Raw genomic sequence first — 22,910 nt, 5'->3', positions numbered from 1 at the left:
CCCCACCCCAGAAGATCAAAAGTATCTCTCTATTTTAACTAGCTCAAAGAAGAAAATTAATATAGCAAAGATTAGGACGAATTCTCATGAGCTCCATAGTGAAACAGGTCGTTGGGCAGTTCCTAAAATTCCATGGACGGAAAGGATCTGCCATATATGTGAGAATAGGAACATCAAGGATGAAAACCACTTCCTCTTAGAGTGCCCCGCGTATAACCACATTAGATCTCAGTTTCACAATCTTTGTTACAATACTGACCTTCCTAGCCTTTTACAATGTCAAAATTATAGTGAGCTCGGGAGGCTTCTCTCCAAGCTTTTTGAGCATAGGAATAAAATCTTAAATCAAAATAGATAATTTGTTTCTTTAGGTCCGATAGACCATTATTTGGTCTCAGTGGACGTTAACCACCACCATCATCATCATCATCATCATCATCATCATCATCATCATCATCATCATCATCATCATCATCATCATCATATATATATATATATATATATATATATATAATTTAATTTTTTTTATGTGATATGCATAGAATTGATAGTATATATATATTATCAGGTGGTAGAGGACAATTCATTATAAATACTGGATTTTTTTATAGATTTATTAATTAAATATAAATATAAAATTTTCAAATATAATGATTATTAATATTACACATTATTATATATATATATATATATGTTTATTAATTATATGTTTATAAATTTATTTTAATGTGATATATATTATGATTTTTTTTGGAAAAAATCATCTATAACATTATTAATAAAACAAAATTACAATATAATAATTTAAATTGAATTACTATTTTTCTTACCTTTTCTTTTTCATTAATTTTTTTAATTGAGTTAATATTATGTTTCATTATTATTATTTATCTAATATTTCATTTTATAATTATTAAAATTTCTTTATATTAAAATAATATTAAAATATTTACACTTATTTAAAAACATTATAACATTTTTTTCTTGTCATAAATTATAAAACACCTTTAAAAACAATAACCATTTTATTTTACTTTTAAATGAAAACAAATAAAAAAAGCAATCATAATATTTATAAACCTAGTATTCAAAACGATGAAAGGTAGACAAATAACTACCAAAAATAACATTATTATCTTATAGCGGAATCACCTTTAAAAATAATAACCATTTTATTTTACTTTTAAATGAAAACAAATAAAAAGGCAATCATAATATTTATAAACCTAATATTCAAAGCGATGAAATGTAGACAAATAACTACCAGAAGTAACATTATTATCTTAAAGCGGAATCTATAGATAATGATTCTTGTTGTTTTCTATAATGGTATTAAGGTATAAAAGCAATGGATAAAAAGAAAAATTCACATGATTCTCAATGACAAAAATGTAATTTGTGTAATCGTTTAATATTAGACTTCACTATATATCAAATAAAAATAAGATTTTCTTTTATATATCAAATAAAAATAAGATTTTCTTTTATAGATATTCCCCCAAATAAAAGAGAAAGTGTATCTATGGTTAAGATGTCTTTGTATAAGAGAATATAAATGAAATATGGTTAAGATCTCTTTGTATAAGAGAATATAAATGAAATGTATTTATACCGTGAACAAAATATTTTGTTTATTATGTCGTTTTTTTTGGGCTTTTATTTTTGTTTTTTGTTTATTCTTTTAAGGTTCGGTGAGCCTTTCTATTAATTAAAAGAAATTGTATATACGTTTTATTTTTACTATGTATTTTTGTGATAGGTGGTTTTAGTTTGTTTCATTGAGACTAAATAATTTTGGCTATTTCTTAATAGAGTAACAAGTTTAAAATTGAAACATATACGACATAAAAAGTTATACAAGAGAATTTATGAGTTTTTTTTTTTAAAACCTTCGTAAGTTGTGCCATAAACCAAATAGTGAAGAGTTGATAGGTTTTGGGTTTTGTGCACTGGGGCCTAGTGGTGCCAGTGACAATGCAAGACATGGGATGTGTCGCTTGGACTTGGCCAAAAGAGAGCCCATATACTCCATATCGAACCACATATTGCATTGTTCTCATATCACATATGCCAGATGGGCAAAGATTCGATACTGGTAAGCCTGACTTTCCATGAGAATCCTTCCCATTAAGGTCTTGATTTTCCAGTATAGAAATATGGCCCGGAGATGTTGCTTGAATCAGCCTCTAGTGTGACTTAGATATATAACGAATTGTTTAAATTCCTCTAATAATTTTGAATCTGATAATGCATGTTAGTCCCTAGTAACCATGTTTTCGAAGTGATGCAGTTTAGCCCTGATATACTATGGAACTGTCGAGAAAAACGAGTTTGGAAACCTCATTGACATTATGTTGAGTTCAGTTCTAATATTAGGGAATGGATTTCCTCCCCCTTCACCCCTCTTGAACCTCATCCTCTATCCCTGCATGACTCTTAAACAACCAAAGTGAACTCCTAGCACAATAAAAATCCAGTTGTGCTTCACAGCCCTGGTGGTGTCCCTTAATTGATGGTTATCCCTGCTCTGAAAATGAAGGTAGTCGAGTTATAAATAACAATAAATTTGTTAACAATTATCAACGCACTCGGTGGATAAATAGATATAACTTCCTGGAGTCTACGTGTCAATACCCTGACTCTCAGCTAGTTTCGGAGGTGAACAGTGCCCAAAAAATTATGCTTAGGGAAAAATAACTAATACCAAAACTTAGAAAGTGTAACAGCAAAAATTTTAAAGCATACTTTCAGAAGAGAGCTACGACAATAGACTATGACCATTATGACAATACATAAAGACCACTATAATTACGCCGTAAGGCGTTTTTCTTTGAAAAGAACTTTCTTAATATCCACCTGTCACCACTTTGACCCTTTAGATTATATGTTTAGACGATTAGAAAAACGCCTTACGGCGTAATTAAACCGTTGATCTAAAGTTCGTTAGAAAAAACTGAAAATAGATAGAAACAACTGTCCTGGTAACCTCCCGAACATAGGTCATATGTCTTTTGCCCTGTGTCGTTCAGTACTATTGCTGGAGCTTGCAAACTCTCACAGGGCGCTGGAAAGATATTATCATCTTCTTACTGAAGAAGAACAGACCCTGTCAGGGTTCAAATCGGACGGCATTCACATTTGCAAATCTTTTCCAAATGACGCAGTGGGTCGGCCTGGTGTACCTCAAGCTCTCTTTCAATCGTTTCACAGGCTAAGTTCCGTCATCGATCTCACCCTCTCTCTGGTTCAGTTCATAGATCTGTCTCACAACAAAATAACAGGGCCAGTTCCCGACCCTGTATCCAAACTCGGAATGCTTCGGCTCTTGAATTTCTCCTATAATGATTTATCTGGCCCCATTCCATGTACTGGCGCGTTCAGAAACCTGAAAAATACGGTGTTTTTAGGAAATCCTGGACTCTGTGGGAAATGTTTTGGCTTACGAGATTGCTCGTTGAACAAGCCCAATTCTACCAAGAAGAAGAAGATAATAACAATAGTATCGATTGCTTCTGTAGTGGATAATAACAATAGTATCGATTGCTTCCGTAGTGGTTATCTGTGCGGTTTTTTGTATTGGGCTTCTATTTTGGATTTTCAAAGAGAAAACATCCAAGTCGATGTCCATTCTCATTTGCATTTGCGGGGTTCAAGTTTCAGAAATCGTTTTCTGAGAGAAATACAGACGTATTTCCTGTTTGCAGACCTTCAGTCGATAATACCAAAGCCCTTGAGGTAACGGCGTTTTTCCTTTTTAGAAAAAAGCTAAGTAACTCTATTTCAGTTTCAGATAATCTATCCATGAATTTCGGTTTAGTGGTATATGTTTTTGCTCTCTCACAAAAACGAACGGTTATCCCAACTGTTCCCTCTTCTGAGATAATTTTTTAAACCCACCCATCAAGGGTTGTTCGGCTTGAGATAGCAATAAAATGGCTTAGGGAAGCGGACAGGTGGGATCAGCTGACTCAACTGATAGTTTTAATTTTTTATCAAGTTCAAGTGATATTGAATAGATTTTGACGAGGTGTATGTCCAGACTTTATGTAGGGAAGCTGACAGGTGGAATCAGCTGACTCAACTGATATTAGTTTTATTTTTTTATCGAGTTGCCATTTAGAATAGATTTTGATGAGGTATATGTTAAGACATGAGCTGATATAAAGTACTTTACATGAATAATTAGAAATAGAAAATAATCTTGTTTACCATTTAAAAAATAGAAAATATCCAATTAACAATGATGCTAAATTGATTTACTCTTGTGAAGAAAGAATGAGAATGACCGGAGGAAGGAATTACTTTGACTTGGATACTACGGACAACACTCTGACTTACTTGGATACTACGAACAACTCTTTCTTTGGTGGCTAAAAATAAGGTCATGTGGAATCATATTAAAACCCAAACTACTCAGCAAAAAAATAAAATCAACTGCTTGGTTTTTGCCTAAATTTCTCAATTTTAATTTTTGGATAGCAATTTCTCAAACGAAAACTTAAATGTGCAATCATCTTAAAACCCAAACAACTCAGCAAAAAATTAAAATCAACTGCGTGGTTTTTGATATGATTTACTGATTTTACAATGTCATCTTAAGTGGTCTTTGTTTTCCTTGTGCACGTACATCGACATTGCTTTTCGAACGTTTTAGTCCTTCAATAGTTTGTTTGAACTACGGTGATCCGAAGATTGGAGATGGTTGGAATAGAATTAAGTGAAAGGGAAATTAAACTTATGGTATATTTTGAAGGCTAGGTTATATTATTTTCATAATATTAATGTTATATTACTGGTCGGGTATTTTATATTACTGATTGAGTTTTTTTGAAAAGGAAAGTATTTATTTAATATTTTGAAGGGAAAAATGTAATTTGGTATATTATGGAGATAAAAAATGTAATGGAGTATTTTTGAAGCTAAATGAGGGATTGTGTGTAATATTTTTTAATTATTTGAGTGTAACATATTTTGAGAAACTTAATGCATAATTGGCATATGTTGTAAATAAGTGGAAAAAATATTGGTTGAGAAAGCAGATTATATAAATTATATATTTCACTAGCCACCCAAACCAAGTTGTAGCAAAGAGAGCACTTGAAGACTCATAGACTTATCATATTCAATTTTGACATTACTTTTATGTTCCTTGCTAGCTATAATAGCAAAGGTATTCTAAGTGAACAAGGTGCTCTTTGGAAGAGAGAATTAAAAAAAAAAAAAATCACATAAAGTCAAAGTGCTCTTTGGAAGAGAGAATTAAAAAAAGAAAAAATCACATAAAGTCAAAGAGTTGGGAAGAGGCTTATTATATTCATATTTGTATTCATGGAAAGTTTTGTAAATGTATTATATTCATTTTAAATTACAACCAATCCAAAGAAAGTGCATCTTGAATCCAATCTAGCATTTATATTCATGGAAACTTTTGTAAAAGTCCTACATTCACTTTAAAAGTAGAAACTCTTGTAAAAGTCTTATATTCACTTTAAATTTTGTCATCTACTTTCCCTCCATTTCAAAAAAAAAAAACATCAGGGAACTCTATATATTATTTGTCTTAGTTATAATAATTAATTAATAGGCATTCACACAAAGCTAATAAATTTGAAAGTAATAGAAACAATCTTAATCTATAGTATGAAGTTTACCTTTTTTGAGTTTTGGTTTATGAATGAAAGATAAAATACTGAAAATAGAAAACAATAAATACAATCACACAAAATCAAAATAAAAATAAAAAAATATTTTTTCTATGAAAACCTTATGAGAGAAAATATAGATGGAAGGTGAGGCTACATTTTTCTCTTTTATTTGGTAAGGAAATAATGCAAGTACAAAGGAGAAAACACTCTTTATGAGTTCGCCAAGACTTATCGCCTATTAGGATGCTACTAAACACTAAACATATCCAATAAACTTGTCCATCACGCTCCTTAACTCCAAATACCAATTGTTGTTCTCTACTGTGGAATAAGATATAATTGAATAGATTGGAATCCATTCTCCTAGTGCCTCAATTTTAACATAGACTGATATCCAACGAGGGCTTAATTTTGACACCATCAACTCTTATTTAGAGTTACAAACTTGAACCTTCTAGAGTTTTCTTCCTAGTCCATGTGTGGTTAATCCCTTTAGCATGAATAATAGTGGTTGAAGCGGAATAATATTAAAGCATAATGGTCAATCATAATAGATCTCATTTAATGCATGAAAATGGAGCTAGAAGGTTTCAAATCCATGTTCTCCATTTGGGATCCATTAGCAAAAATAATCTACCAAGTTCATCACTCTAATTTTCCACTCTGAAACCATTGAGATGGATGAAAATCAATGTAATGATGCAATCTTAATCATACAACCCATTTTGGGATGCTTTTGGTTCCAAATATATTTTATTGAATGAGGTGAGGAAAAAATTTCTTACACCTTATCCCTAGAGTACCATTTTTCGTTTTCTAGAAGTTGTACCTTCAACCCAATCTACCAAAGGTCATGCTACCCCTATCTTGTAATTGTGCTCCTCTTCTACAAAACTATGTCCTCTCCCAACTCTACTTCAACATCTTGTATGAAATCCTCTATGGAAGGTGGGACTTGTCCTTCCTCCTAATCCAACATGGAAGGCTCATAGAGTTTGAGGTTTTTCGCATTCACTATAGAGTAAATATGCATTTATAGGGATAGATTAGGATCTATGCATGAAGCTGGGTTACACTTTTTGGCAAGCGAGGGTGCTTTGGGGTGGAGAAAAGCAACTCGATTGTGTTATTTGGATGCTAAAATATCTCTTAATCAAGAATTAAAACAAACCCTCAATTGAGCTCCTATGTAACCCGAGGTTATCTAGGAGCTCGATTAAGCTAGTGTATTAATCGAGAAATGGGCTTGATCGAGTGTTTTTTTTTTAATTTCCCACGATTAAGACTTAGGTGGGGAATGTAAAAAAGTGGTTTGATCAAACCATGTATCTCGATCAAGCTATAGGGGTCGATTGAGCTTCTAGTTGTCATTAAAAGACCCATCTTTGGTCTAAGAAAGCTATTTTGTGTAGACCATGAGGGAAATTGGAGCTCGACTAAGAATTTGGAAGCTCGATCGAGGATGGAGGAGCTTAATCCAACCACCCAATGATGCCACTGACATGCCAGAAGGTCGACCCAATCATTGTCTGGAAGCCGAGGTAGGTTTTATACCAATTTTTCCTTATTTCAATTAATTTTTCTTTCAAATAAAAATAAATAAAAATTAAATGAAAACCCACCATACAAAAAACACAAAAAACAACTAATAAAACCATTCAAAACCAAGAAAACTATTGATAACCCTTGAAAACCACCATGAAAACCAAGAAAGCAATAAATAAGTATAATTTCAGTTTTATTTTTTATTTCATTTGAAGTATAAGTTTTAATAATTGCAATGATAGCATGATTATTATGATTTTGTTTCTCATTTTGAATTGTAAAAGTTATTTTTCTCATTATTTTAGGTTTTGGAGTTTTTTCTTAGGAATTTAGTGAAATAAAATTTCAACAATTTTTTGTTTTTTATTATTATTATTTAAGACACATTTTTAAGTGTATAAATGGATTAATGCAAGTTCATAGTTCAAAATTTTTCTTCTAACACATCCTTGTCAAAAGAAAACAAATTTGATGAAAACTTTGCCCCAAAAATACTCCCAAACATAAAAAAATACCAAACTATAACCAATAAATAAATAAATTTCACATTGCATATAGTTGTATTATATTATATACTTAATTATGAATTATAATTCGTGACAACCAAAGCCATCAGGAGCTTAATATTGAGATAATGAATATGGTTGCTCATGATGAACCTCTAGTTATCAAATAAAAACTATTTTCTTTAATTTAAATTAATTTATATTTTAAAATACTTTTTAAATAATAAATATAGTAATTTGTTTTAAAAAATCAACTACTTAAATCAAATATTGACTTTAAAAGTCTAAAATAGAAAAATTTCGTTATTTACTTAAATTTTACTAACTAACTATATAATATATATATATATATATATATATATATATATATATATATATATATATATATATATATATCACATAATTATATATAACATAAAATAACATAAAGTTATATATAACTATAATTATATAAAACATACTGTATAACATAGTTGTATATAACCTATTATATAACATAACATCATTATATATCACCAGATATGGGTGTCCCTCCCGATGTCACCACCTACCCAAGGATAGAATGAAGACACCCTCCACTTGGCATCCATCACCACTGTAATGTCTTGGGAGACTTGCCCGGGTCTTTATCATCAACAATATACAGAGCCCTTGTACGCATGAATTCAATGCTCCTCTCGCTCTTCCTCTCAACATATTAACCCATGACATTACGATCTCGATATGGTTATTCCCGATGACCACACCACTCACAAATAGCATCTTTCAACCACCTTCTCTATTTCTATAACCATTTTAACCTTTACACCCTTCACTCATCCCTCCAAATCCAACTTTTGCAGCATGAGTTAAGAAAGAGGCAGGGACCATCGTGTTGGGATCGACAGAATTTTGTCGAGGTTGCAACACTCTCTTGTTGCTGCATAATATTCTTGCTCATCGCCTCCTTTCTCAGGTATGGGAGAAATCTCAGGCCACCTACTACATAATTGAGATTTGTACTATCAATTCCCATGCCACCACCTCCATGTGACATCTCTCCAGTGATCTTGATATCGAATTCCCTCTCAATGTCCCCTCCTTCTCCTCCCTTAGACCCTCCACCTCCATCTTTGTGCCCATTGGTTCTGCATCTCCTCTAATTTGTTTAGCTACTAGTAGTCACCCCTCCCCAGTTTGAAGGTAATAAGTTGTAGCGGTTCCATCAAAGAACACTTGGACGAAGGCTCCACTTTCTCATCCTAGTCCAAGCCCATAAGTGTGTTACGTCATTGAGGAGACTCCTGCTAAAGAAGACATGGCTGACCCTCTTGGTGATGGATGGAAGCAGCCACAAAAAGTCAATGCATCCCTAAGCCATCATGGAGATAGCTAAGAACTCCTAGGTTTCCTCCAACAATAACTATTTTTATGTTTTTTTCTCTTTTCAAGGGATGTCTATCAGTGGCTCAGTTCCATCACAGAACTTTGGTTCTAAATTTTTGTAATGTTAAGTTTAAACACTATTTTACTAATGCATTGCATAATATTTTATCTACAAACTCTAGAAAGGTTCTCTAGGTGATGGGTTATAGGTGAAGCTCCCCAAGATTTTTTGCATGTACTTAATTTATATTTCCATGTTAATATAATGTGAATCTTTGCCAAGAAAAAGACATAACTATATATAATTATAACTATAATATAACATAAATATCTATAACTATATAACTATAATATAACATGAATATCTATAATTATATAACTATATATAACCTAACTATATATAATTATATAACCCATTGATATATTTTTATTAATAAAATATTTATTATATTATGTGTTGTCTTTTATTAATAAAATGAAAAATTATGGTAGTTAGCAAATAATACAATGGTAAAAATTAAATTATGGATTTCGTTTATTTGTATTGTAATTATATTTCCCACAATCTAATGCAATATGAGAAGGTGGAGGCTTCATATGTTATGAGATTCAACATATAATTTAATAAATTATTAATGATATTTTCTATTTTTTTTTAGATAAAAAAATTATGATAATTTCTTCTCTTATGCAATGTCAAGTTTCAACAATGCATTGATGCATAGATTAAATCCATAATGAAAAAGTGCATTTAAAGTGAATACACAAATTTTGATTCTTTTCTAATGTACCAAATTGTTTTGTTATGTACCAGAAACATTGTCTTCATGTGCTTGCGCCTAGAACTTGTCATGTGTCAAAGTCAAACATTATAAGAACTTGTCTTATGGAGTATTTGGTTAGCAAAAAAAATTATTAGTTTTCAAATAAGTTTATTTCAATTTTTTACATATATTTACAGATTTATTCTCTATGAATAAAATGCATTATTTAGAAATGGGGAAAAATGTCAAATTAGATTTGATTACCTCTTTTGATTGTGTTTACATGGAACTCAATACCTTGGTTGATAAAATATCAAAAAAGGGACTCTAAACATAAGGTAGGCTAGATTATTCTACTTGAGTTTAGAAAGGGTTTTCTTGTCAACATTCTTTAGTCAACATTTTTTTCTTGTATTAGTTTATATGTATTATACATAATAGTTTTTTTTCCAATTCTAAAGATCTATGATGAAAGCTTATACGACTTAGACGACCCTTGCATACTTAAAATAAAACTCTATTGCTTCTATCTTATATAATTTGATTGTCTTATATTCATTAACTATATAACTCTTACAATCAAGCCCCTTCCAACTAAATTTATGCAAATCCATCTCCCATACGGATCCAAACTGTAAGCCATTGGAATGTGGGGGGCTTAGTTATACATGATTGGCTCATGAAAGATCATGTAGCCCAACAAGAGTTTGTGTTCCACTGGTAGATCTTGGATTTGATGCTAGTAGGAGTTTCAGATACAATATTTTGTCTTGATTAATGTTATGGAGAGTGGACCATCTTCACCAATCGCATGTACACCTCCTGCATTTCTAAATCCTCTATATATTTTATGTGTTTATGCCTTGAAATTATCTCTAATTTTTAAATTGTCTTCAGTTGATGTGTTTGAATTTAATGGATATCTTATTATGTTTAGCTTTTTATATATGTTAAATTATGTTTATGATTTGCAAACTCTCAACAAGGAGAAGCTGAGGATGACACTGCAATTTCGATCCCTTTGTTGGAAAATGCCACACCCACTATCACAGTTGAGGATGTTCAGGCCCAACATGCACATATTATATGAGAGCTAGGTACACTTCCTGCTCAGTCGCCTACTAGATATAGCTTGACTTTGATGTTGGAGAACATCAATAGGTTGATATAGACTTGCTAGAGGGTGAGCCCAAATAATGACCTCCTATATTCCATATAAATGATTAGGAGGCAGGAGGTTGAAGGTCTAGATTCTTCGGATGTAGTGAAAGCCACCAACAAGGACATAGATCTGTGAGGCGAGTTGTTTGAAATCCCTTTGGGTCATCATGCTAGATATGTTGTCTTAGATCCACTCAAATATTTTAAGAATGTTTATTTCCCCCTTTTGTTTAGATCATTTCATTGGATCTTGAGGCCAGTTCCCCCACCATGACAAGGTCCCCCTTTACTTTTCTTGACATGTATATTCATATTTCATGTTTCATATGAGGCTAGATTACAACAGCAATAGATCTTAGTTTTATAGACCCAACAAGGGACGTTGCTATGATTGTGTCGGGGCTCATAGGGACTCTACCATGTACCACCACCTCAGGGATTGTTTCCACTATCATCTGAGAGCATGGTATTGTTGACGGAGCAACTCAAGATTGAGGCTAGGCATACCATTGTAGATAACATGCACACCTCATTAGCGAGTGCACAAGTCATATTGTGTGGAGATATTAGTAGAAAACCACAATTTCATAATGACTTGCTAGTGCCATTATTTGATGAGTCAATGCTCAAGAGTCTACCCCATGACCAACTTTTTACATATGCGTGTATGTTTCATGATGCCATCCCTCAGACTCGGAGGGTGTACCTCCCATGTGACATAGACTAGGTACATATATACAAACATTTTTACTCTTATCATCAAATTATACATTATTTATAATACTAATTATATATCATACTTCATTTATATTAATAAGTTCATGATAACATGTATACACATAGCTACATAGGTGAAATTTTGAGGCCATCTGAGGGGACATTTGATCGGCTAGAGCAGCATCCACCAGTGCATGTTACCATGGAGTCTCCTTCACCTCCACCTCCACCTCATTGCACTCATGTGGAGGAGATTCACTATGTACGACCACATGGTCCAACAATTGAGGTAAACTTTTGTGTTGCTATAATTTCAACTTTTTCTTTCTTTTAAGTTACATGCATGCTAATTAATTTATAGAATAATTATAATTTTCCAATTTTCCTTTTCCATTGTGTACACCTGCCCACATGTAGAGTGGTGTCGAGGTCACAATGATGTGGCAACATGAGTGGGATGTTGGCCACATAGGCATTCTTGATGTGGGTCCATCGATGCAAACACCAAACATTGAGACATGGGAATGAGAGCACCAAACCCAGATTGATCATACTCCCATCCTACCTGAATTTTATTTGGACTCAAGTAATGTTAGTATATTCATATGTAATTAAATGTGGTTCAAAATGATTTATTTCTATATTGTTTATTTTGTAAATAATGATCTAATTAAATTGAATTTGAACATGTTATATTGCGGTACCATAATCTAGACACCATGTTTGACTAGCAGTCACATAGGGGTAGTGGTTCTTAGACCACATAGATTTTATATTCTCATGCCCATTTCATATGGAACATTCACATGTGATATAGGCTTTGGATATTTTCTTGTGGACAATATATGGATACATGAACACTATTGCAATTTATGTATTCTTATTATTTTAGTTTATGGATGCTTATTAATTCTTGTTTATGGATGTTCTTTAAATTTTACTTTATGGATATTAATTATTTCACTAGTTTAAAATAATAAAATCTACAATATAAATTTTATTAAAAAATATAACAATATAAATTAATTAATTAAAAGACTAATATTTATATTTTAAAATATAATTTTACCTTTTATTTAATGACTTATCATCCATTTTGTGAATATTTTTCAATTATATTCTAGAGTGAAATTCTCTCCAAGGTATTGAAAAATAAAAGGTTATAACAAATCCATATGTAATCAACTAAAAACTCCATGGTATAAGATTTAAGAATTATGTGGGACTCTCCATTTACAAGAATGATGAAGTAAAAGAATTATGTAGTCACCATCAAACCACGAATATGGAATCTATAATATTCAAAAAGTACAATTATACAAAATATTCATTTTGATTTCTAGTTTCATAGACTAAGAAAATAAGTGCAATATTATTATGGTGCAAGTCACTTTGATACTTAAAATGAAGAAAAATATTTCATGTATCGTTTTAATATGAGCATGGAAAGAATTACAAATATGATTTATATTGGCTTGTAGAAAGTGTCTTTTAGTGCAATCATTGTATGTTATTACAATGATTTTAATAAATTATTTGAATTCTAAAGTCATCCATATTATAATAAAAAATCTATATATGGAAAATTTTGTAGTTGCCCATACCATTGTGGTCAACTTTTTTAAGATTACTTGTATAACTTACTTGAAATTTTGAATGATTCTACACATTTGAAATGATACTAGTTATAAGAAAATTTGGCGGTTAGAAGTATGTGGTTCCCATAATTGTGTTTATTCTACCATCGTTAATTGATAATGATACAGTAGTTATACAAATTAATATTGTTTATGTTTCCACAAACAAATATAAATCTAGTTCATACGTATTGGAATTGAATATACCCAAAACAATTAATGATATGTTTCTATAATTTTATGAACTTTCCTAAATTTACTTGGCTATCCATATATTTCATTCAATTCATTATCTTAAGGTTCAATTAAAAAACACAAATAGGATTGAAACAAGTTTTATTCACTTTTGAAAGATGTCTTGTAAAAAACAAATAAGTTATATATATATATGTGTGTATATATATATATATATATATATATATATCTTTTTTTACAATCCAATATGACGTATGTATGTAACTCTTCCCATGCTTTATATCAAATTAACACATGAAATTTATTAATAACATAAAATAATTCAAAGTTGTTTATAACCTAGATAGTTGAATTTCCATTTTAAGTAAAATACCATTATATAAACTTTATTGTTCTACTGAAATGGATTTGCTAGAATCCATTATGATGTATATCTAAAACAAACATTTCACGCTCAACATGTAAAAAATACACGATCTAAATTTTAATTAAAATTTAGATCCCTCTTGATTCTAATTCTCATATTCCTAAAAATAAAGTCTCCTTGAAATTTGGAAAACTTTAGAAATTTAAGGACCTTAAGGAACCTAAATCTTATAACATATACACCATTATGAATCCATCCTATCGGTAAATATACTTTCAATTGCTACAAATATATAGGAATGATGCATCAAGAGGGGTATGGGTGCATGGTGCCCTTTCATGAGGTATCTGTAAATATAATTTGATATGGATTCTTTATAAATTGAAAATTTCCACATTCATTTTGATTTTAGTTCTCTATGATTTTATTCCTAATAGATAATATTAGACGGAAATACTTCTCTATGAATTATATTCACATTCAAAAAAAATAAAATTGTCACATTTCTAAATTGAAAATACATATGTTAATATCTTATACTATATTAAATTACAATTGATTTCTATAGACTTGGTGTCAGGGATTTCCATTTGTATCATCTACTCATCTGGCCAATGGGTGCTAGGAATGTAATTTTCAATAATATGTTTATGGTCATATATTTTCATCTTCCATCTCCTTAATTCACTTGTATTTTATTTGATTTCTAAGAGACTTATCCAAGCTACTATGACTAGATGACAGATATGTATCTAGGCATAAAATCTCTGTAAATAATGTGGCCATCCTATTTTTTAACCTTTTCAAAAAAATTACCCATCATAACCATGTCACTCATTTAGTATGTGAAATTTCCATCTTCATATGTTTGCCCCAACCTACTTTTTACCTATTTGCATCACATCAAATAGTAGGTCATGTTCTCTTCATTTTCTAAAGGGAAGTGACAACAAAGACATTTCCTATAACCAAAATGCAAAGTATGTATTAGTTATAAATTCAAGGTTTCAATTTATAGATGAAACCATTGATGATAGATGTCACATACCTTCCCTTACAATGTCAGATACTCGATCATGATAAAGTGAAATAATGGCCTCTTCAGCATGCATCTCTTTCCAGGTTGGAATTGGATGAGGTCCCTTTGGATTAAGAAGCACATATTTCCATCTTTTCACATACCCGTGTTTTTTACATTGAAAGTCTACATCCATCAACAACAATGAAAGAATCAAAATAACATGGGAGTTTTCTTGTTCCGATGGAAAATATTCCCCCATGTATTTTCTTTTCATTGAGAGTAATTCCATTATGCCTTCTATAGTATTACAATAACAAGGAATATATCTATTCACAATACCTCTACATTCAACATTCTAGAAGAACCTACGCATAATCCTAATAGATCTATGACCTTCATGTCCTAAATGGGATTTTCAAAGGATAACCACTTCTAGTGATTATTTGAGTTTATTTTCATCATGACTCATTTAGAACCTCCTAAGTGTTCACCTCACACAAGAACCCGCACCACCATGCTCACCCTTTCCATATCCTATTTCCAAATAGCTCCAAGTATTGTTGATTTTTTTGTCTTCTTGCTTAGCCGAATCAACTAACAAAAAATGTGTGTTGACTTTAACTACCCCAAACAACCATATGACCATATCCAATTTTTCTTAATGATATGTCATTATTTTTTATTGATTCAAAAATTAGGCCAAAGCATTGTTTCATGAACAATATGTCATGCTCACAATCATCATTGACATAGAAGTAATACTCCTAAATTATAACATGTAACTCGTTAGTGCTATCCCCACTGTTATGAAACAAGCTCACCAAAATATAGAAAAGATAGATCAATGACTTAAGAATCAGCCTCTTTGAGGGGGAAACCTTCTTTACATTACACAAATGAACAATTCTTGGATGATACAAATGAAAAGACCTACTTTCTATATATAGGAGTCTAAGGGGTCATAATATAATCAGAGCTGACATAAAAATAATAATGTGAGGGCATGACAATAACAATAGTGGGCTTCTATGGGGCACAATAATAACAATATGGGGACCACATGGGCACACCAACATAATAAGGGGGTTGCACTAATAACAATAAGGGGTTATAGTGATAGTATAGGGACATTAACATACCCCTCTCCTTCAAAAAGTGTTGTCCTCAATGCTTGAGTAGTTATGGGTGCTTCTGTATAAAATTCTCGTCCTCCCATGTGGAATCTTCAGTCGGTAAGTTCTTCCACTTGATGAGATACTCTAAAATTGATTGATTTTGTAGCTGTCAGGTTCTTGTTTTCGTGACTGCTTCAAGTTCCAATATAATTTTTCCTTCCTCGTCAAGTTTTGGAAATATTGTTTGAACTGGGATCTTCTCACCTATAACCTTCTTTAAGCATGAAACATGGAAAAATGGGTGTGCTCAGGAAGATGCATGAAGCTCCAATTTGTATGCCATAGTACCAATCCTTTGTAACAACTTGTACGGACCATAATACTCTTGTGATAATTTATTATCCTTCTTAGCATGCTTGAGGGACATCTATTTGTATGGTTTTAGTCGTAGAAATACCCAGCCACCTACATCAATACTTCTTTCACTGCAATGTTGAGCTACTTGTTGTTTCATTCTATTCTGTGCCAAAGTGAGGTTATTCTTTAAGAGTTTGAGAACTTGTTGTTGAAGCTCGATGTGATCTTCCATTGCTTGAACCTTAGAATTTTCTTTTAAAGATTATGTGATGGACGGTGGATGATATCCATAAAGTGCTATAAATGGGGTCATTTTTGCTGCAGTATGGAAGGAAGTGTTATACCACCATTCAACAAGAGGAAACCACCTGACCCATTGCATCTTTTTATTAGATACAAAACAACAAAGGTATCCTTCCAAAAATTATTCACTACCTCATTTTTCCCATCAGATTGAGGATGATAAGATGAGCTATGAGCTAACTAAGTACCCAAATATTCCACCTATTGTAGTCCAAAGAAACATTTGGAGATTTTTGCAAATAATTGTTTCTCCTTCAATATTTTGATCACCCTATCGACATGTTGAACATGATCCTTCCAATACTTTCTATAGATTAGTATATCATCAAAAAATACTAATGCAAATTTTCTAAGGATGGGTTTGAAAATGGAATTCATCAAACCTTGAAATGTAGAAGGTGCATTGTTAATTCCAAAAGGCATCACCAAAAATTTATAATGACCCTCATGAGTTCTAAATGTTGTTTTTGGAATGTCTTTAGCCTTCATTATGATTTGATGATATCCTGAACAAAGATCCAACTTGGTGAAGTAAATTGCTCCATGTAATTCATCAATGATATGAATGGGAAATTTATCTTTAATAGTAAGCTTATTGAGCTCCTATAATCAAGACACATGCACCATGATCCATCCTTCTTGTGTACCAATACCACTGGAGCAGAGAAAGAATTTTGACTAGGTTGAATTATACCAACCTCAAGCATTTTTGCAACCATACATTCAATAGAGAAAGAATTTTGACTAGGTTGAATTATACCAACCTCAAGCATTTTTGCAACCATACATTCAATTTCACTGTTTTGGGCATATGGATATTTATAAGGCCTGATGTTTGGGGGAATACTTCCTGGAATCAAATGAATAGCATGATCATGATCATAAATAGGGGGGAGGCCATTGGGAGTCTCCAATACCTTGGAATGATTGTCAAACGTTTTTTGGAGATCTAGAGAAGTAGATGATTTCAATGTGGGAACCTTTAGTGAACATAATTGTGCAATTATGCCCCATTGTTCTTCATTTAGAAGATTTGTCATGTTGTTAGAGTTGATTAATTTTCTTGGTTTCCCTTAGATACCCCTTAATTCAAATTCCTTTCTTTCCCAAAGAAAATTCAAGAAAAGTTCTTGAAAATTAAAAGTTATTGTACCCAAAGATTGTAGCCATTGGACTCCTAGTAGAACATCAACACTAGTCATTGGAATGGAAAGCATTGGAATATTCAAGACATATTCTTCCATGGATAGCTTGATATTATGGCAGTTTCCAAAGAAATTTATGGTTCCTCCATTTGCAACGATTACTTAACACTCTGGTGTTGGATATAGGAAGCAATTCAATTCATTGGCTATGTTACAATGAATAAAATTATGGGTAATACCTGAATCAATCAACACTATTACCTTTTTCTTCTTGATATGCCCTTCTATCTTGAGAGTTTGAGGAGTGGTAATTCCTGTAAATGAATTACAAGATATGGTAAAATTCATTTCTTCTTTCTCTTGCATTGGTTCCTTGTGTATGTCCTCTTCTTTGATGCTTCTTATTCCTTGTCTTTCTCCTCTTCCCCATCTATGTAAATTAATTTATTCTAATCACACTTATGACCGTTAATGTATTTTCTATCACAATTGTAGCAAAGCCTTTTTTCTCTTTTTTGTTCCAATTGTTGTGGTGTCAACCTTGTAGGTTGTGAAAGGCTAGGAGAAGCAACACTTCCATCTTTATAGTTGTGAGTGGTAGGCTTCCTTGTTGCCATAATTTTGCTTTCCATTTTTCTTTCCAACTTGAATGCCTTCTCCAATGAATCAGGTTCCCAAAGGTGAACCTCATGTTGGATATTATCCTTTAAATTCCCTATGAACACATCAATCCTATGTTCCTCTGGAATATATTTTACCCTTATATTCAATTTCTGGAAGTCCTCAATGTGCTCCATCATTGAACCCTTTTTTTTGAGTTTTATCAATTGGCTAAAAAATGTGTTGCTCTTTCTATCCTCATAATGTGTTATCATTTCCTCCATGAAAATTGACCAGGTGACAAGTGGTTTACGAGAACAAATCCCTTTATACCATAAAAATTGATTTGGTTCTAAATATAAAGATGCAATACATACCTTTTGTAACTATTTCACATCATGTAGATAAAAATATTTCTCCATCTGTAGTATCCATGTTATGGGATCCTTTCCATCAAACTTCTTCATATCGATCTTTGGAATATGGTGGGCCTTCAATCCAATGTTAGATTCTATGAAATCATGATTAACATTTTTTTTTTTCTCATCTTGAGTGTCCTCTACTGCCTTTCTGTCATTAGGAGGCCTTTCTTGTAACAGCTTTCTCCCATCTTCCTTCAAACCTTCCATGTCTTTCTTCAAATTTTCCATGCCTTTCTTCAAATCTACTTCCCTACCATCAATATTAGCTTCCATGGCACATATGAAACTATTTATCTTAGCTTCAATCACATTCTTCAAATCATCCATCTAATGTTTCTTACTAGGTGTTTTTATTTTCTTGATTTGAGTTATTCTTTTTCTTCATTTTAGCAACATGATCTTGAATATGTTGTATCTCTAAAATTTCGGATCTCCAAGGTCTAAAATTGCGACTTACAATAGCCCTCTGCACCCTCTTTCTAAATCCACCAGTATGATCAAAATTGGATTCTCCAAGAAAGATTTATGCCCAGTCTCCCAAGACGACTCGATTCTATACTTTTTCAGTAGAGCGAACTTGTATGATGTCCCATGTGTTAGTGTTTTGACCTTAGGACCTGAAAATAATACAAAGAAAACTACAGTCCATCCTCTTTCTATAAATTCCTATGCAATTTCAATATGATGCTTAGAGAGAAATTTATGATGATTTTCCCAAGGTCACATGTTTGGCATGTAATATGGGATCCTTTAGAAACCCTAAATGTGGGCCGTATCTCCAAAAATATAGTGAAACAAGATCTAAAATTTGTGCTCGAGCTTCACCAAGATTTCCTCTCAAATGGGTTTTAATTTCAGAGTCTGAACCTTCGTAGAAGCAAAATTATAGCAAAAGTTCCACGATAGCTTATTTGAGATGGAATTTTGGAGCTTGCAAAAACCATAAATTCCTCATATCATATCTCCCCAAATATGGCGATAAAAAATCTGAAATTCAAACCAGAGGTTCAAAACGTTTTTGGCTCAAATGGGTTTTGTTTTTAGGTTCTGAAAGGGAAACAAAGAAAAGGTTATAGCGAACATTCCACAATGGATTATTTGGAGCAGTGACACCTTAGAATCCAAAGCTCTGATACCAAATGTTATGAAACTAGCTCACCAAAAGATAGAAAAGATAGACCAACGACTTAAAAAATGGATCTTCAAGGGGGGAACCGCCTTTAAATTACACATATTAATAATTCTTGGATGATACAAATGACAAGACCTACTTTCTATATATAGGAGTCTAAGGGGTCATAATATAATCAAAGACGACATAACAATAATAATGTAAGGGCACAATAATAACAATATTTGGCTTCTATGGGGCACAATAACAACAATATGGGGACTACATGGGCACAAAAACATAATAAGGGGGTTGCACTAATAACAATAAGGGGTTACACTAGTAGTATAGGGACCTAACACCTACCATAAAAATTTAAATGTGCATGTTTATACAGAACATGTACGAATATGGACATTCGGTCTAAGTGATAGTATTCACTTCAAATCTATATTTGAGGAGAAAATGTGAAATTCTCAGTGAATTATACCACTGATAAGAATGTGCCTAGACAGAATACTTCATGAGAATGCGAGTGTTTGATATATATATAGATATGGTTATGAAACACCCCCATGAATTATGAAATAGGAATCTCATCCTCAACATAGTTGATCCTCCTAGGCACTAGAGTTGAAGAAGATGGTTGATTTACCATGCATACTCATATCACTTCCATGTGACCATGACATCTGAAATCCTAGACTAGTTGGGATTAATAGGAAACTTCCTATGGAATTATGTCAAATCACCCCATTTAATCCATCTTCTCTCACCTATACATATTTTATTGTAAACAACTCTTTTGGATCCCTTCGGTACAATACAAATGAAACAAAATCATAAATTGTAGGAGGAGGAGGGTCGTTGTGACAGTTCTTCTTGCATAATTCCTAGAACGTGTCATAATAAAGGTGGAATTCAACATGATATCAACAAGAACGCGTGTCAAAAAATTTATTAGGCCTAATAAGCCATGGTTTCAATTTCTAAAACATCCTTATGAATACCTTGGCATGGATATTTCTTTCTTGAAATTCATCAAAGAGTGCAACTTTTTTCATTTCTACAATGTGCTTAGTGTGATATACATACTCACCTTTAGATAGGTGATTTCGTATGACATGCTTTCTATATGGAATAGCATGAGAATGGCACTCCCAAAACTCTACCACAATTGGTCTAATTCCTACTATAAGAATATCTCAATAGGGTTTCTTGGTGATAAGATCCCAACAAGAAGCTTCATCATTTTGATTTAGTGGAACCCTGAATTTGGTATGCTTGTGAAATGTTTTTCTCAATATGTGGATCAATTTTGACATGGTTTTCAACTTTTCTTGTCTTTATGTACTTGGTGCAATAATAAAAGTTTTTATTTCCCTACGAGAAGCTCGAACATTAGTTTTTCGTGATTTTCCAAACATAGAGAATTCCTTTGATATAGTTTTAGTGACATTCATAGGTTTCTTCATACTTCTAGAATCTTGGATAACCAAAAGCTTTGTGACGTGCTTTAGCTTCTTGTTTGTTATCAAACCATGTAGTATATGAACTTGTGCAACAATTGAATGTTTCTAAAAATATTGTCGAACGATGTTACTAACATGCTCTATAATAGTGCAATCAGATATAGGCTCTCGAAGGTCCTCCCTTCGGCTTGCATCCAAATTTTTTGAAAACATTCCACGTCTTTCTAAACCAATGCAACTCTCTGTTATCCTATCAACTTGAGATGGATCAACCCATTCTTCTAGTGATTCCTCAACTTGATAGGGCACATCTAATTCCTCTAGTGTTTCATCATCTTGATAGCCACCATGTTATTCATCTTGGGGTTGACTAACCTCATAGGGCACATCTTGTTCCTCATGGGATTGATCAATTTCCATCCCTACATAGTGGAATAAAAAATATAAAAGTGAGTGAATCATAAGCATTTAATAGTATATACACATGTTTATTTAATAAATCATTATAGGTGGAAGGTCATGATATGATTGGAATGTTCTTCCCCCTAGTTTCCTTATAATATAGGCATATCCAATGCAAACATGGTTGGCATTGGGGGGGGGGGGGGGCATTATTTTTTTAAATAGGTAATGACATCATTTATGATTTCTATCAAATCTGAAATATTTAAGTGACAAAAGGTATCTTGTTGGTGTTAGCCATGATGTAATGACAACATTGTTCATTGGTGTTGGTATTAGTATTGGTACCCTGTGGAATAGTATTGGTTGGAGTACCCTGTAGTGTAGGGTTGGTCAGAGTACCCTATGGTGTAGTGTTTGTACTTCCCTAAGGGTTGGTGGTGGGGGTTCCTTGAGAGGAATTAGATCCCATTAAGGTGGCTCCAAAAATGGATGTTCCAAACAAGGTGGTTTGGTCATGTCTTTTGCATCAAAATGGTCAGACACTAGGCATTGCTCACGGTAATGGTAGGATATATTCTAGGCACCTAGAGTGATGGGTAACCCCTCAATCCCCTATGGTTCCCTAGTAATTGTGTGGAAAAAGATGGGAAGGGGGTTTTTCTTTTATAAAACCAAAAGAATCACATGCATAAGACAAAGAAAAAAATAAATGGTAAATTTCCCCCTTAAATCTAATGTTTGAAACAATCAACATAAAAGTTTTGTGAAGTTTTGAATATGAGAAAAAAACTTCAAAATACCTAACGTACTTCCCCTCAAGTAATAATTGGTCCTTGTGAAGATTTTATAGTAGGGTATTAGGGCCACATCCCAAAACTATTTGTGATACTTACAACAGCCAAAAGCCAACCAAGGTATGGAGAGGGTTATAGTGGGGGATACTAGGGCTACATCCCAAAAGATTTGGTGACACTTCTAGTAGCCTGAACAAAATCACATTAGGTGGAGTGCTCCCACACCTACTACCAATAGGGAAATATGCCCTAATAATTGGCCA

The sequence above is a fragment of the Pinus tabuliformis genome, chromosome 6 (assembly GCF_031772625.1).
Source record: "Pinus tabuliformis cultivar Carrire ecotype Pingquan chromosome 6, CPIR1, whole genome shotgun sequence".
Classification (NCBI taxonomy): Eukaryota; Viridiplantae; Streptophyta; class Pinopsida; order Pinales; family Pinaceae; genus Pinus; species Pinus tabuliformis.
Note: the sequence above shows the minus strand (reverse complement) of the source record.